Source organism: Puma concolor, chromosome C1, assembly GCF_028749965.1.
Source record: "Puma concolor isolate L17-30 chromosome C1, mPumCon1.1.hap2, whole genome shotgun sequence".
In the NCBI taxonomy this organism is placed as follows: Eukaryota; Metazoa; Chordata; class Mammalia; order Carnivora; family Felidae; genus Puma; species Puma concolor.
Genome location: NC_141674.1, coordinates 147,868,521 through 147,878,520, shown reverse-complemented (window position 1 = coordinate 147,878,520; position 10,000 = coordinate 147,868,521). Strand labels below are relative to the sequence as shown.

The following is a 10,000-nucleotide window of genomic DNA, read 5'->3' as shown; positions in this document are numbered from 1 at the left end:
TTTTGAATTTGAATTATCTTGAATTTGGAGTACTACTATTAAAAAACTTATACACCTGGGTGGCTCAGCTGGTTCAGCCTTTGATTCTTGGTTTCGGCTCAGGTCATGATCTCAAGGTTTGCAAGTTTGAGCCCTGAATCAGGCTCTGTGCTGCCAGTATGGAGCCTGCTTGGGATTCTCTCTCTCCCTCTCTCTCTGCCCCTCCCCTGCTTGTGCTCTCTCTCCCTCAAAATAAATGGAATACACTTAAAAAACATTTTAGAAATAAAATAAATGAATAAAAAGTACACATTTCAAGGAAGTTCGATCTGGCTCTTCTTTAACAGAATGATGCAATAGGTAACAGAAGATATTCACAGTATCACAGAAAATGAAAAAATTGGAAGTTTGACTCGACTGGTAATTTCCTTTTTATTAATGCCCCCCCAATAATATTACTACTTTATTGTAACTTACAATACATCTTGGCGGGGGTGGTTTTTTTGCTGTTGTTGCTTAGTTTTGCTTGTTTGAGGATTTTTCTTTTTTTTCGCATGCCCCAAATTTCCTTTGTGGAAGCATAACTGCCATTATTCCCTGGTAAGTAAAAAAAAATGATTATTGGAAGAACATTTTGTGAAACTATTCCAAAGTGTAAATCCCTTTGCTCCAAGTTCAGCATTGCCTGAAAGAGAAAATAAAAAAGAAAGAAAAAAAGCTAAAGAAACGATAAGTCAGCATGGAGAAAGCATTATTTGAGCATAGAAACTGTGAGAGCTTTGAAGACCCCAGCCAGCTTAGGCACATCTGTTGTGTTTAAAATATGGGGCTGGAGGGAGGGGGGTCTTAATTAATCCCCTCACTTAAAATTCCCTATGTAAATTTCAGTAACAGGAAAATATCACCACAGTTTGTTCTGGAATTTTCTAGGTTTGAACTTAATTTTTTTTTATGTTTATTTATTTTCGAGAGAGAGAGAGTGCAAGTGGGGGGGGGTGCAGAGAGAGAGGGAAACAGAGGATCTGAAGCAGGTTCTGAGCTGTCAGCATAGTCGAATGTGGGATTCCAACCCATGAGCCATGAGATCATGACCTGACCTGAGTCAGACACTCAACCAACTGAGCCACCCAGGCATCCCTAACTTTTTTTAAAAAATTATTTATTTATTTATTTATTTATTTATTTATTTAGATGTTTGTTTATTTTGAGAGAGAGAGAGAGAGACACACAGCGTGAGGGGGGGAGGGGCGGAGAGCCAAGGAGACACAGATTCGGAAGCAGGCTCCAGGCTCTGAGCTGTCAGCACAGAGCCCAACATGGGGCTCGATCTCACGAACCCATGAGATCATGACCTGAGCTGAAGTTGCACACTTAACCAACTGAGCCACCCAGGTGCCCCTTAACTTTTATTTTTAAGTTTATTATTTATTTAGAGAAAGAGAGAGAGTGTGTGAACACCTGGGGCAGAGAGAGAGGGAGACTAAAAGAGAGAATCTCAAGCATGCTCTATGCTGTCAGTGTGGAGCCTGATGTGCTCCATGAACTGTGAGGCCATGACCTGAGTCTAAATCAAGAGTTGAACACTTAAACAACCAAGCCATCCCGGTGCCCCGAAGATTTTAAGTTTTAAGATTCAATCAAAAGCTGCCGTAGTCAGGAAGATTCTTAAATGTTTGTGAATTCTTTATCTTATCAACTTATAATACTAAGGATGGGGGAATACATACAAAGGGTTAAGTTGAAGATAAATTATTTTAATTTCTGAGAGCATCGCACAAAGGTACAAAAGATAAAATTGCTGTTTCTCATTTAGTGCACTTCAACTTTTTAAATGATCAAAACCACGGCATTTCAAATGAGAGGAAAATGTGAATCTTGGCTTCTGGCTATCTTCCAGTTGAATGCAGAACTCTGGAACCTCAGGGCAAAGTCCGGGCTGCAGGTAGAAATGTGGGTGTTACTAGTGTGTAGAACACAGCTTGCAAATGGTGGTGAAACCATAGGCGTGGGTGAGATTGTTTGCAGAGCGCTTGCGAAATGAAAAGGAAACCAAGTCAGAACACCGAGGAACAGGAACCTTCACTGGGAGGAGGAAGGGCAAGGAGGAGGAGCCCTACGACAATGAAAGCGAAAGATAGCTGGAGAGACAGATGAAGATTCAGGAAAGAATGGTCATGAAAACCCCAATTTGGAAAGCATCAGAAAGTATGTATCAGGACACATTGCTGTGGAGTACTAGCTGATTGCATGAGGCAATGAGTAAGTCATTGGTGACCTTTGGAGATGCTGGGAGGTTTGTCAGAGACAGTTTGCCCTTACTTTAACAACTAGCTTTTTATTCACTGCCGTAGGGGTCTTCGTGAGCATCAGGTGTTATGATAAATATTTAATGTTTGAGTGGAAAACAATTTCCTATTATGGTATAAATCAAAGACACCTCTCAAGTGATTGTATATCAATCCACCAAGTAGATTGTCCAGTTAAATATTTTCATCTTTGGCTAATTTCTCCTAATTATTTCTCAGATACTAACTCTTTGCCTCAAATGATTTTAATATTATTTAGGTTATTGACTTCCAGAGTCAATAGCACTTAGTAATAAATGTCTAATTCATACCAAAGGTCAACTCCACATCTGTTCCTGTTCTGTCATCGACCTTATGGAGGCTCCATATTCCCTTCTCCAACTGCTTGACTCAAGTACTGGAAACCTTTTTGTAGAATGAATGAATTCAACTATATAAATCCTCCAAAATGTTTTCCCCCCTTAATCTTTAACTGGGTTCACCATTCTTTCTTTCCTACTTTTTTTTTTAGTTTGTTTGTCTTCTTCCCAAATGAACTCACATCATTCAGCCTTCCTTTTCATTTTCCTGGTTACCCTAAATTTCTGTTTTTTTCACTCTTTATTTCTCTTCCTACCTGTCTTCCCTTTCCATGCTTCTTCTTATCTGTTTTTGTTTCTTGTTATAACCACCCCCCCCCCATCAATTATCCCAGTAGTAATTGCTAGGCATAAAAGTAACAAAAAAGAAATGAAAAAATCTAAGTTTTGAAATCTGTCAATCACAAAAGCAGGTAATACGAATTCCAAACCCCTGTGGGACACCGAAATTCTCTTTAGAATCTCCACTAGCTTAAATGTCTACTATTTTTAAATTAAACTTGCTGGACATTAAATGCTGGCATTAAAGATAAATTAAACTCATTTATTTTTATTATTTGACTATTTACTTATATTGCAATAATATTTCCAATGGTTTTTATAGCAAATGTATATAATATTTCAACTACATCATGGGCTACAGTGTTCATTTGAAATTTCTTTAGAAATAAGCTATTCCATTTATAACATCATTTCTAAGGGAAAATGTGTGCTGAGTTCCTAACAACTGATTAGCAAATTAAATTTTGGAATACACCTGTTTGCTAGCAAGGAACTGCCTGTAATTAGGGAGGTAAATCTGTTGGGAAAAAATCAAATAGGTGAGCCAAAATGCAGAAGCTTGTGTTGTGATAAGAAAACTAAGTGTATATTTGTGTATTGCATTACTATTTCCAAGTGCGTTCATACACATGCATTCACTTGAGTGTCACAACAATCTTGTAAACTAAGCAGGGCAGTATTTTTTATTATCCAAAATTTGCAGATGAGAAAAGGGATTCAAAAATGTCAAGTAACTTTCTCAAATTCAGGCAATACCAAGCTAGATAGGACCAGATCTTCTAATTCAAAGTCTTCCCAGAATGACTGCCTTTTTTTTTCTTTAATTGGGGTCTGTTTAAGATTTTAACTGGAAACCAAAAGGTGCTGCTGCTGCTGCTGCTGTTAAAGGAAATGTTTGAAAGTCACTGCACTAAATGAAAATATCCAGCATGATTTTCCAGGATGGGGGTTACAAATCAGGCTGAGGTATCACTCCCCAGCATCCATGACATAGAAGGAAAACCTCTTTTCCTAATGCAATCATAATTCTGAAATGCAAATGTGAGCAAGTAAACACTGAACTCCTACTATGAGCCGAGAACTTTGCTAGACTTCATTTCATTTAATCCTTCTGAAAACCTCATGAAGCAGTATTATTATCCTCATTTTACTGGGAGGAAACAAGGGCTCAGGAAGGTTACATAACTTGCCCATGGCCATCTACCTTGGGAAGAGCAATGCAATGATGTGTCTCACTCCAAAGCTTGTGTTCATTAATCCTCACCCTGGCTAATCTGCTTTCCCGGTCTCTGGGGATGCATTATTACACTCTGAAAAGTAAAACAAAATATATGCACAGGTGTTTATCCAACCCACCGGGATAGACAGAGGCGGCTGTAGTGTAAAGCATCCTCATGGTAGAGTGATGGCTCATCTGCATGAAGTCTGTGTGAATTGTATAAAAATCTGTATGGTTTTTGACATGGTCAGTTGACTAGAATCACGTGTATCAATTGTTATTTGGTGCACAGAAATGAAAATCAGTTCCAGTTACAAAATACAAAACAAAACAAAACAAAAAGCCAATTGTTAGAAGACAAGAAAATATTAATTTTAGAATATTTAGCTTTTTTCCATGTGGTATCATTTGGAGATATGGTAATCATAGCAATCTTTCTTTCTAGATGCTGTTTTTCCCCCTTATGTGACTCAAGGGAGAATTGTATATGGGTATTTCATTATTTTGTCTTTTGCCCTCTTGCTTCTAAATCTAAACTTTATAGGAATATCCTTATTGACCTTATGAACAGTCAATCCCCAAACATTTATGGCTCACTTCCAGCTTTGGGACAGTATGCTGAGCAAACCATGACTGAGTGGGGATAAGAATGTCTTTTTTCCAATCTGATCTAGATCTGCATTATTTCATACCCCACAATATGACATGATATGATAATCTCCAAAGGAATATCATTTTATCTGTTCAAGGTGGGGAGAGAACTACCATCAGCTATGGCAAGATATTTGTGGGGTAAGACTCAAATTGGTCCACAAAGAATGAAGAGAATTTGAACAAATCGAAAGCAAGAGATATTTGGGGGAGAACATGATTAAAATTATAGGTTCAAAGGAAGGGATTTGCAAGACATGTTCTTAAACTTGGGAGAAGTTGCTTTTTGTTACGAACAGGTGTTTTATGTGCAATAAAAGGAGACAGTTAAATTTGGGTCAAATTTCAGACTGCATCACACGTTGTGTTACTGAAAGTAATAGTGACAAATAAAATCTAATGAATGCTTACTCTGTGCTGGAAGCTATGTTAAATACGCTACATGTTTGAAAGCACTTGAACTTCACGATAAATGTTTGAGTTAGGTGTGATTATTATCCCCATTTTACAGAGTGGGGAATCAAATCTCAACAAGATTAAGTACCTGGTTTTTAAGTAACAAAGTTAGGACTTAAGTAATGTGGGGACATGGAAAGATTGGAAAGAGTGTGACACAGTTAAACTAGAGCTGTTGAAATATTCGTCTGGTAGGGACTATCAACATGAATCAGGTGATGGAAAGGCAGACAGGTTACCACGGAGGCAATCTCAGAAGGCTAGGCATGTTATAAACAGCCTTAGTGAGAGACAAAGCTATATTTAAATGTGGGGGTGATAAAGAAAGAGAGATCAGTTACGAATACAAGGCTTCACCTGGGAGAACTGTAGAACGATTTTTTTTTTTTAAAGAGTTGGGTAAGGAGGATCTTTGAAGGCAAGGGATACTAGTAATAGTGGCAATCAATTTGGTACTAACCATGAAAATATTAATGAATGGTAGAAATGATACGAGGATTTCCGAATAACAATAAATGCTGTAGTACTTAGACTCACCTCTTGATGTACGGCTTTGTGATCATTGGAGCATTTTAGTGATCAAATTGAACCATTACTATGGTGAATAATTGTGAATAATTGGCTGAAGGGGCTATGAGAATTTTCTTTCCTATAACGTGTGTGTATGTGCATATGTGTGCGTGTGTATGTGTTTTTATCTTCTGCTTCAAAATCTTTTTTTTTTTTTCCTATAGAATGATCCTTTGCAGAATTATGGCTCTGACACCAGTGGCCGGTGCTCATATCCCAGTCTGTACCTGCTGCTACAACAGTATTCATCAGGTTTTGTTGTAGTAGATTTTTTTCAATTTTTTTTTCAGTTTTTATTTTTGAGAGAGAGACAGAGTGCGAGTGGGAAAGGGGCAGAGAGAGAGGGAGACACAGAATTCGAAGCAGGCTCCAGGCTCTGAGCCGTGGGCACAGAGCCCGATATGGGTCTCGCACTCAGGAACTGTGAGATCATGACCTGAGCCGAAGTGAGACGCTTAACCAACTGAGCCAGCCCAGGCACTCCTGTTGTAGTACTTTTTAACATGCCTGTGTGTTCACTAAACTCTATGGTCCTCAAGAACAGGAGTTGGGTCTCAATCATCTTTGTATTTCTAGCAAAAGCTAAGCAATAGTCAATGCACAATAAATGTTTGTCTAATGATGTTTCTAATCTAAATAATACTTTTTATAACATAGGTAAGATAGAGTCTAAAGAAGTTTATTGTGTAACTTACTAGTTAAATTGGACCCAAGGTCCTGCTGCTGGACTATGTCTCAAAATTAAATGACCAGTGAAGAGATGAAAGCTATAAAGTTATGATAGAGCTCAAAGTGGGTTCTCTTCAAGCAGATCTTACTAAGGTCCCCTAGTGATCAATTTGTGATTTGTTTAGTCAAACTGACTTTTATTTTTTTTTAACTTATAGATGGATAAAAAGTTATTTTTTTGTGTCCGCTGGGGTATAGTTAAGTATTAAGTTCTGAAGTACAGCCTATATTTGATATGGGACTTAATGGACTATGTGTGTGTATGTATATAATATATAATAATATCTTTAAAGTACCTTGTAGAATAATTAGAACAGTACCTATCACAGATTAAGTGCTATATAAAGTTCAAAGAAGGGATAAAGCACTGTAGATCAAGTTAGAATACTAAAGGCTTTGTGCATTGTATTACTTAGGATAATGTTTCCCGCTGTGACAAACAAATCTGAAAAAATATCAATGACTTCATGTAAGTTTCTTTCTTGCACATAAATCGTCCTCCCAGGTGGGATGTTCCTAATTGGTAGCTGGCCTTCCACATGATCTTTATGGAACAGAGAACCCCTTCATTTTGTACTTCTGCCCTTCTCCAGGGTCATTGGCATTTGGTTTATTAATGGGAAAACAAAAGAGGGTGAAAGAAACACATTCACTTCTTTTGCCCTTATCCCCAAAGTGACAAGTGTTATTTCACCCAAATTTCACTGGTGATAACTAGCCACATGACCATGTCAACTGAAACAATGAGGTTTCTCATTTAGCTGTATGTGCGGGAGGAAGAGTAAATGCATTTGGTGAAGAGCTGACCAATCCTTGCCAGTTCTCTTAGAATATACTGAATACATCCCCCAAGGAGGAGACCCAAAGTTTCATACCTAGAAATCTAGAACCTGTAGGGGAGATGCAGTTCTGTCTCTCCCTTTCTCTCTCTCTCTCTCTCTCTCTCTCTCTCTCTCTCTCTCTCTCTCCCTCTCATGTAGATATGGCTATTCATGTTCTGCTGGCTCCTGATCTGAAGACAAGTTATTTCTGCTCCTTCCACCACCACATCCACCATCTAGCGTACAACGGTAGGATGGAGAGAGGGTAACTGCAGTATAAGCTCCCATGTGGAAAAAGCAACAATGAGAAACTCTTGGCATTTTGCCTGTCCTTATTAGTTCAACGATGAAGTCCAGCTGGTCGGTGAAATACCTTTGCCCTATCAGTAGGAGAATCCCTTCATAGTCTCTAATTACAGCTTCTGGAAGACTCCATCTTGTTTATTGTTCTTCTGGGTCCCTTAGGCCCTCAGTTTATGGGTGCTTCGTCCATATTCTCTTTGGTCACAGGTAAAGAGGGTGTCAGGCAGTTGATGTTTGTGTTCTTTTTTTCTGCGGGGGCAATACAAGTCCCACATACAGTTACTACATTTTCGGCCTGTTTTGTTTCGTTCAGTTCCATGTGCCGGTCATGACACCCAAAGTTTCCTTCTTTATTTATTGCTTTTTTTTCTTTGCTTCCTCATTCCTATGCCTCTCTACCTTAACTTAATGACTTGGGTGGAGAGATTGTATGGTTAATCTTTGCTGAAAGATTGAGATACTTTTTTCAATTAACAAGTCTTGTTGGGCTTTTGATGCTCAAAACTTTGTTCAAACTTACCCAACTTAATATTTTGGGGTCCAGAAATAAACATCATTTGCAACGAAGTAAAGCTCTTGACTCTCTATTTTTTAAACTTTTACCTCAAAATAAGCTATTCTTGCCTGAAGTCATCTCTTTCTTATAACATCTTGCTAAAAGCAACAGAGTAGCACATAACATTCTGACATTTCCCAACAACTTCCTTAAAAGCTAGTCTCAGGAGACACATATTCCGTCTTCCAAATTGTCACAGTTTTGTTAAATATTTCCCGTAGTGTAATGAGAATTTCCAGCTGCCCAACCTGCTGTATCTATTTTCTTGACTCTGGTTACCTGACGTCTAAGCCAGTGCTATACATTTCATGTTTGTTGTTAACGCAGAAGCCTATTTCTGGTAAACTTTCTCTTTTAAGTGGGATGGATGCTGTTGGTTGTTGTACAAAACATCTCCAAAACTTCAGTAACGTAAAGCTTTATTTCTTGCTGCCCTATCGTCCTGCTGTCCAGATTTTCTACGTCTTCCTCTCAGGAATGATCTACTATGGGAGAATTGGCCTGTTTCTTTGTTTATGTGCCTTCAGGTCTCACTGACAACATTTCTGTGGCTTGAAATTACTTGCACCTTCCTTCCAGCTAAGTTATTTCCTATAGGATGGGGTTTCTTGTCACCCATGAAAATCTTGAACACGTGGACGCAGATTTGACAAGAAGGTTGGGTGAATTTGCAGCTGCCCATCTCTGGTATGCTTTAACATTTTTAACCCCGAGCTCTCTAAAGATGAACATGAAAATTTTATACCCTCCCACTTCCTTCACCTACCAGTTCTACCATTTTGGGGTGGGAGATGGATTAGTCATTATGCATGTCATTACTTTTCTGTCCGTAGAATGAAATCCTGACAGAAGAAAGCAGGAAGAGGGAAGAAAGAAAGGGGGAGAAGGAAAGAGAAGCAGCAGATAAGAGCCTGGCTTACTTCCCTAACCCTGTAACTAGACGCTGATCTCCTTTCTGACAGGGGCTTTATGTATAAAACTCCAGTACTGGACGTGGTGATTTGTCCAGATCATAAACCTAATCTATGTTCCTCGATGTTTGCTGAGGAGCACAAGCCCTGGGGTCAGGTTCGTTGTTCAAGTCCCTACTCTGCCGGTTGCCATGAATCTTGGACAAGTTATTTCATCTCTCCATGCCTCAGTCTCGTCATCTGAAAAACTGGGAAACTGAGAATGCACACATCATAGGGCTATTGTGAGCCTGAACTGAGATAATAAGTATAAAGGGCTTAGAATAATGCTGGGCCCATAAGAAGCTTTTAATAAGTATTCATCACAATTTTGAGACATCGAATAGCAGAAGGGTTGAAAGTGGGATTCTGAAGCCAGACTAACTATTTTAAATACCTGTTCTACTAATTTGTCCTAATTTTTCCAGGGCGACCTTAGTTTCTTTACGCGAGTTTTTACATGACAAACGTTCAACAAATACTAATGTTATCTAAGAAGGCTAAATGAATGAACTCTTTAAAAGGTCAAATTCGTCCAAGGACACAAACTAAATTGTTTAACAATTAGCACTGTCTTAACAGTGATAATTCTACTACACCCGATTTGGGTTTGTGGTCTTGTTTTTCACATTGGTATTAACGTGAGATGTTGCATTAGACGGTCCTAGTTTCTACACCAGAGGAGACGTCTATGTCCTATCTTTCTTTTCTATTTCCCACCCCACCACACCATGCAATTCAACTGATGAGAAAGCACAGTGTCAGAAGGAACTCATATCAATACATCTCACAACAGAACATAGCAAGCATTTGGCTAAT

The 10,000-nt window shown here is 38.6% G+C and overlaps 1 long non-coding RNA gene across 1 annotated transcript in view; it reads left to right on the top strand.

The window, feature by feature from the left end:
- The first annotated feature begins 2,048 nt into the window (after positions 1–2,048).
- LOC147578488 (uncharacterized) overlaps positions 2,049–10,000 on the top strand; it is a 25,826-nt gene continuing 17,874 nt past the window's right edge. Inside the window, exon 1 of the long non-coding RNA XR_015254298.1 lies at positions 2,049–2,238. This is a non-coding gene — a long non-coding RNA (uncharacterized LOC147578488). The remainder of the gene's footprint in view (positions 2,239–10,000) is intronic.